This window comes from Periplaneta americana, chromosome 6, assembly GCF_040183065.1.
Source record: "Periplaneta americana isolate PAMFEO1 chromosome 6, P.americana_PAMFEO1_priV1, whole genome shotgun sequence".
NCBI classification, from domain to species: domain Eukaryota; kingdom Metazoa; phylum Arthropoda; class Insecta; order Blattodea; family Blattidae; genus Periplaneta; species Periplaneta americana.
This window is the reverse complement of record NC_091122.1, coordinates 164,384,455-164,392,464: the sequence shown is the minus strand read 5'-3', so window position 1 is coordinate 164,392,464 and position 8,010 is coordinate 164,384,455.

Here is an 8,010-nt window from a genome sequence, read left to right as displayed (position 1 = left end):
CCCCTTATACTTTGTGACAAGGAATTCCAATGACGCGAGGTGGATATTGTAAAAGATGAGGAATAACAAGATGTTCTATGAAGAGGTATATTTAGCGTGCCACAGATAAGTGATCTGGTATTTACGTCGTGGTTAGAATATAGATAAGAGAAACGAGACGAAAGGTAATTTGGTGTTGAGGTGTGCAGAATTCGAAAGAGTAAAGACAAAGAGTGTAAAGTTCTGCGTTCTTTAAGTCGGAGCCACGAGAGACTTGCGAAGGACGGTGATATGTGATCATATCGTCGGATGTTGCACACGTATCTGACGCACATATTCTGAGCTCGCTGTAACTTGACTGACAGTTCAGAACTTAGATCACTTAACAAAACGTCACAATAATCGAAGTGCGGCATTACTAGGATTTGTACTAGGGTAAGTTTTAGTTGCTGGGGCAAGAAGTTTCTCAAGCGACTCAAAGAGTGAAAGGAGGAACAGATTTTTTTTATCGTTTCTTTAACTTGAAAATTCCAACTTAGATTATTATCAAAAAAGAAGCCAAGATTTTTTACGACAGATGAATAAGGAATTAGCGTGTTGTTAAGGGTAACAACTGAAAGATTACTGTTATTAAGGGAGTTAACTAAACGCTTATGTCCAATAATTATGGCTTGAGTCTTACTTGGATTAAGTGCGAGTCCGAAATTGGCCGCCCAAGTGGAGACAGTGGCTAGGTCACAATTTAACTTGTCAATCGCTTCATTGATCGTATTGGGTCTGGAATGTATGTAAAGTTGTAGGTCGTCGGCATAGAGGTGATATCGGCAATACTGTAAGTTCTTTGATACGTCATTAATGTAGATAGAGAAAAGTAGTGGTCCTAATACGGAGCCCTGCGGCACTCCCGCCTTTGTGTATCGCCATTGGGAGAATTGATTATCAAGTGAAACACACTGTTGGCGGTCCCGTAGGTAGGAGTCCATCCAGCTCAAGGTATTGTCTGACAGGTGCAAAGCCTTCATCTTTGCAAGAAGCAAGTCGATATCAACAGAACCAAAGGCATTGCTGAAATCGAGAAGAGTTAGTGCCGTTACTTCACCCTTATCCATAGCTTCACGGATGTCCTCAGTCACTTTAAGTAGGGCTGTAGTAGTGCTGTGTCCATGCCTAAAACCCGATTGATAGTCATCGAGGAGTTTGTGTTCGTCGAGATAGTTCGTAAGTTGTCCGTGTACAATATGTTCTAATGCTTTTGAAAGAGTGGGAAGAATTGATATCGGTCTGTATTGGTTTACTGTAGAAGGTGTGTTAGATTTAGGTAAAGGTTTCACTAATGCCATTTTCCAGAGTGAGGGGTAGGACCCAGTCATAATAGATGCATTGAATATATGGGTGACGGTCGGCAGGATCACATCTATTATTTTATACAGGAGAGTGATATTAGTTGCAGCTTTCAGTAAATATTGTTATTGTTTTAATAATTATAGTTTCTGTTGTAGTTATAATTGATTTAGCAGTTAGTACTTGCAGTTATAATAATTATTACTGCTATTGTAATAGTTGCAGTTGCTGTTGTAGTTGCAATTGATTTAGTAGTTATAGTTGGAGCTTTCAGTAAATATTGTTATTGTTGTAATAATTAGAGTTGCTGTTGTAGCTATAATTAATTTAGAAGTGGTACTTGCAGTTATAATAATTATTACTGCTATTATACTAGTTGCAGTTACTGTTGTAGTTGCAATTGATTTAGTAGTTATAGTTTGAGTTTTCAGTAAATATTGTTATTTTTGTAATAGTTATAGTTGATGTTGTAGTTATAATTGATTTAGTAGTTGTACTTGCAGTTATAATAATTATTACTGCTATTATAATAGTTGCAGTTACTGTTGTAGTTTCAATTGATTTAGTAGTTATAGTTGCAGCTTTCAGTAAATATTGTTATTGTTGTAATAATTAGAGTTGCTGTTGTAGTTATAATTAATTTAATAGTTGTACTTGCAGTTATAATAATTATTACTGCTAAGATAATAGTTGCAGTTACTATTGTAGTTACAATTGATTTAGTAGTTATAGTTGCAGCTTTCAGTAAATATTGTTATTGTTGTAATAGTTATAGTTGCTCTTGTAGTTATAATTGATTTAGTAGTTGTACTTACAGTTATAATAATTATTACTGCTGTTGTAATAGTTGCAGTTACTGTTGTAGTTGCAATTGATTTAGTAGTTATAGTTTGAGTTTTCAGTAAATATTGTTATTTTTGTAATAGTTATAGTTGCTCTTGTAGTTATAATTGATTTAGTAGTTGTACTTGCAGTTATAATAATTATTACTGCTATTATAATAGTTGCAGTTACTGTTGTAGTTGCAATTGATTTAGTAGTTATGGTTTAAGTTTTCAGTAAATATTGTTATTTTTGTAATAGTTATAGCTGATGTTGTATTTATAATTGATTTGGTAGTTGTAATTACAGCAGTAATAATTACTGTTATTGTTGTAATAGTTGCAGTTACTGTTGTAGTTCCAATTGATTTAGTAGTTATAGTTAGAGTTTTCAGTAAATATTGTTATTGTTGTAATAGTTATAATTGCTGTTGTAGTTATAATTGATTTGGTAGTTGTAATTACAGTAATAATAATTATTACTGTTATTGTTGTTGTAGTTGCAATTGGCTTAATAATATTGTAGTTGTAGTAATTGCTGTTGCTGTAGTAAGAGTTGCAGTTGCTGCTGTAGTTTCTGTTGTAACTCAGTTGTTGTTGTAATTGTAGTTGTTATTGTAGATGTACTGTAGTTGTTATATTTATAGTTTTAATAATGAATGTTTTATCAATAGATTTCTCCATTTAGGTGTTTTTCATTCATTAACTCATGCATTACTTAACGTATTATTATTATTTATATCTTGAGTACACAATGTCTATTGACAACTTAAGCATTCACGTCAGATGACAACTCAGATACTCTCTTATAGTACGTGCCGTTGTTTCTTAATATAATATTCATAGTAAGTTCTCACACCCTTAAAGTTATGGGACAGCTGTTTTTATGTGCTGTGAAATTCTTAGTTCGTTAACAGTTTACTTGTAAGTTCTTCTGATAGTTATCCAACACTTACTTATAACTGAAATCAACTTTCTAAAGTAACTTTTATCGTTAAGGATGGATCAAGTATCAGTTTGACCACTGTATGTATGAAGTACAAACACTACATGTTATAGGTTAACAACTGCCAAAACTCCGCTGTAGGAGGTTACTAAACCTTACCGCTGCGCTGGAGGCGGAGTCTTCCTACTGATTGACAAGCCTTCTGATGCATCACTGCTATCACTTAAACTTCTAACGAAATTATTCTGTCAATTTCACTGTATAATACAAAAATATTGTTCCTAGTTATTTTTAACGTGGTCAACACATTTCTTCCACTTGGCTTTTCTATATTCTACGAAAAGGCGGCGACAGAATAGTTCCTTTACATTAAGTGGGTTTTTTGTTACAAAAATCCAATTGAAACAACTTGAGACAACTGATTAAACATTTTAGTCTGACCCTTAAGTAAATGAAACCAGTCAAAACAATAAATGCTTATTTTTAAAGCACTGTTGGGTTTTGAAGATAAATAATGTTTAGGTACGCGCTACGTGACGGACCACGAGCAGACAGACATAAACCTTTAGCAAGTGATAATATCTTGTAGACTAATTCTATTAACATGGGGTATAATGTATTTAGAAGATGTCATACACTGTAAGTACCTAGTTATCTCTTCAAGAAAGAAAAATGTTATCGTTGATTAATTTTCTACTTCAAAAACATATTTTTCCCACACTACAATAGCATAAAACAAATCTTAATTAAGAAGTCTGTCATATGATAAGTGATTGAAAAAAAAATCAGTTTTGTCATTTATATATGCAGAAATTTGATACGAACAAAATAATATAACATTGTAAAATTCCTTTGCAGAACGAAAAGTTACAGTTGCACATTTAAAGGACAATTCTTTCAACCTTTTATCAACAGTAATCTCACTAGAGGTTTTGATTTATCTAGAGAAAATCAAAACTCGAGTGGGATTTAATTGACTATTACACGATTAGAAGAAAGTATATAGAGATTAGAAGTAACAAAGTACTCCAATACAATAAAATATTAATTGACTTACGAAAATACAACTGTCTTCAAATGTATTATTGTACCATCTCAACATTACGCTAGATGGCAGTTGTGTTTTATGATTATGTTTTCTTGTTATCAGTTGTGCCAACTATGGAATCTTCATTGAACTCTGTGGACGGTTACTAGTCAAGAAGGCTTTGTTGATTCAGTTTCATTTTTATTAAAACACTTGCATTCCACTTCAATCATCCGGATCCCAGTAATCAACGTCACTTGACAGATGATTTTCAATAAATCTTAGTATTAAACAATCTTTGATACATGACTATCCATAATATCATATAGCAGATGCTATAACAAACATAACCTAAATAATATAAACAAGTGTTAGAAAAGTTTTAATTAGGGATGATGAAATAAACAAGAAACGTTTTAATTAACGATGATGAAATAAAAAATGAACATGAATAATTTTAAAAGAAACAATTATTGAAAGTACAATTTTCAAATTTAAATGTTTTAGTGGTTGGTGGTTCAGTTGATGTTATATTGGACGTTTGCGTAAAAGAAGTGAACTCGTTGATGTACATGGTGTATCCCTCAACTTATTCAGGATTTCCGAATGGTGCTCTTCATATAATACTGTATGACCAGTGATCTTATTAATTCTTTTTCTTGAATGCCAATGCGAGTCATATTTGAAGGTGCTATGCATCGACTGGAGTGTTTTGTAATTTTGTGTTTTTTAACGTCCAGACCAGTGCAATTTGAAATGTTGGCAAACAAATAAACAAATGCTAGGGACGCGATAAAATTAAACAAATACTAGGGACGCGATGAAATTGTGCGATAAGCAGCCATGATTGGTTGAAAGACGTCCTTTCGTACCGTTTTATTGGTCAAAAGTAGTGTGACGTAGTAAAAGTGTAATAGTCATCATAATACACTTCTCTCTTAAATTGAATGAGCATGTTGGAAATTCAACCAATGGCTTTCCCGAAACACGCTATAAAATGTTTTATTTAAAAAAAAAATCTTCTCGAAAAGGAAGCAAAAACGAGCAAAATTGTGTTAAACTGTTTTGTTTGAAATATCTCGAAGAATAACTCCCTGAAATGAAATGCATTACTTACGGTTCACTTTGTATATATATATATATATATATGTATGTTTAATTATTTAAGGTTTCTTGTGCTTGCTTTTTTTCTTATCAATTTTCTCTACCATCACGTCAACAACGTTCTTTCTTATCCACTTCGTATATTTATCCATTCGAGTAAACACTGTTATCCATCCTAAATCTTCGGACAGAAATTTTGTCCAAAACGCAACACCCATCTGATTATACCTACATATAAGAGGTGCCCCTTCATCACCCTTAGAAAGATGTGTTTGTGGTCCAGAATATGGGCAGACATAATTATCCCTGTTTCCGAACAATCTCTGCACTTCCTCGTCCGGTACCATGTCACAAGGATAATTGCACTTTACACACATGAAACCCATCTGCCTCTTCGCGCCGCATTCTACACAGCCAAAACCAATCGACTTGCAAGTACTGTTAGAAGAGTCGGGGCCCTTACCGACTGGGTTTATTTCGGAAATAGGAATAGGGCGTACAAACCTGGAGTATAATTTGAATGGGGAGTCTGTCCTAATGAGAGCTATATCACTGTAGAAAATGTTTGCACTTTTTGTCCGGATCTGTTCAAACTCGGGATGAACAACAAAGTCGACAGCATTTTTGATCTGGGAGTCTTCGTCAATTCTCGACTTTCGATTGCGTAAATCTTTCACATCGTACTTGTATATTCCTGCGTATATCTTGTAATCCTTTGGCCTGAGTTCCTTGCCATTGAATGTAGCTTTTGTGCAGTGTGCAGCGGTCAACACCCATCTTCTTCCCACTATAGAACCGGTGCAGGTCAACACTTCTGGCGAATGGCCGATGATAAGCGCCACATACGGATAGTCCCCCTTTCCGGCCAGCTCTCCTCCTGTTATACGACCGGAACCATTCAGTACCCTGGTTGCTATCCCTTGAACTCCATTCTGGAGGAACAGATTAAATATCACTACAAACACCAACAACATTTTCGCATGTCTTCCCATACTATCTTTATCCAACTTTTCTGCGATACTTGCAATGAATTTCGAGCGAAATAAAATTGTTTTCCTCCTCTGATTACTGTTGCTAAGTTACCGTAACAACTGAATGGATTTATTAGCAATGGCATTGATGGCGCTTGAAATTACACTCATGAATAATTTACTATTGGCTTTCAATTTTAATTATCCGTTACATTGGGCAGCGATTCATTGGAACATTAATTGAAATAAAGTTTGAATAGAACAATATAATACTTCGATACGTTTGATTAAACACTGAATTGTGATCTACTAGCATAGCACTAATAAACCGTGGTTATTACAGAGTTCATAATTATTGTAGTTTAAGGAAATGTAGTGTGTAATTCAACTTTCACGACAAAGAAAAATAATTTCAGTGCCATATTTCACTAGGCCTATATTTATTAGTAAAAATATTTGATTAATCAGAGATACAAGTTCATTCAGTTATTGGATGCAATAATTTATTGTTATAAATTAATGCCTCAAAATTACTTTTTCCATCTCAGTCACATATTTCAATAATTTGATGTTACATCCTTTTTCCGGGGAGGTCTTCAATTAAGCTTTGGAAAATAAAGAAATGTTTCTTTGCTACTTACTTACAAATGGCTTTTAGAGAACCAGGAGGTTCATTACCGTCCTCAAATAAGCCCGCCATCGGTCCGTATCCTGAGCAAGATTAATCCAGTCCTTACAAACATATCCCACCTCCCTCAAATCCATTTTAATATTATCCTGCCACCTACACCTCTCAAAAGATCTTTTTCCATCCGGCCTCCCAACTAACACTCTCTATGTATTTCTGGATTCGCTCATACGTGCTACATATCTTGCCCATCTCAAATATCTGCATTTAATGTTCCTCATTATGTCAGGTGAAGAATATAATGCGTGCAGTTCTGCGTTGTGTAACTTTCTCCATTCTCCTGTAACTTCATCCCTCTTAGCACCAAATATTTTCCTAAGAACCTTATTCTCAAACACCCTTAATCACTGTTCCTTTCTCAAAGTGAGAGTCCAAGTTTCACAACCATACAGAACAACCGGTAATATATCTTTTTTACAATTCTAACTTTTAGGATTTTTGACAGCAGACTGGATGACCAAAGCTTCTCAACCGAATAATAACAGGCATTTCCCGTATTTATTCTGAGTTTAATTTCCTCTCAAGTGTCATTTATATTTGTTACTGTTACTCCGAGATATTTGAGTTTTTCCACCTTTTCAAGCGATAAATTTCCAAATTTTATATTTCCATTTGGTACTGCTGTATGTTCTGGTATCTCTTTACTTGCTTCAAGTAAAATCACCGTGTTTTCCCTAATAGTTTGTGGATTTTCTCCCAACATATTCACGTCATCCGCATAAACAAGCAGCTGATGTAACCCGTTCAATCCCAAACCCTCTCTGTTATCCTTTGCTACTTGGCTTGTTTATTACACATATTTTGCAAGTCCGAGAGAATGGTTTTAAATCTTCAACATAATAATTTCCTGCATACAGTATGATTCTCAAGCAGTACTTCTGTGAGAAGGAATAATAATGTTCACCCTGTTGCTTTGGAAATAAGGTCAGAATTGCAAAATTACGAAAAAATAGGAAATTCACATTGAACTGAAAGTGATAGAGGTTCAGTTAGCAAAAACAAAATTTTTATTCCAGTGTACGATCGAAAGAAATGCAAGGTACACCCTCCTAGCTTTTTTTAGTATGTAATTTCCTGTATCTAATCAGTGATCATGGCAAATTTGGAGATTATTTTAACGATTCAAAATTAAG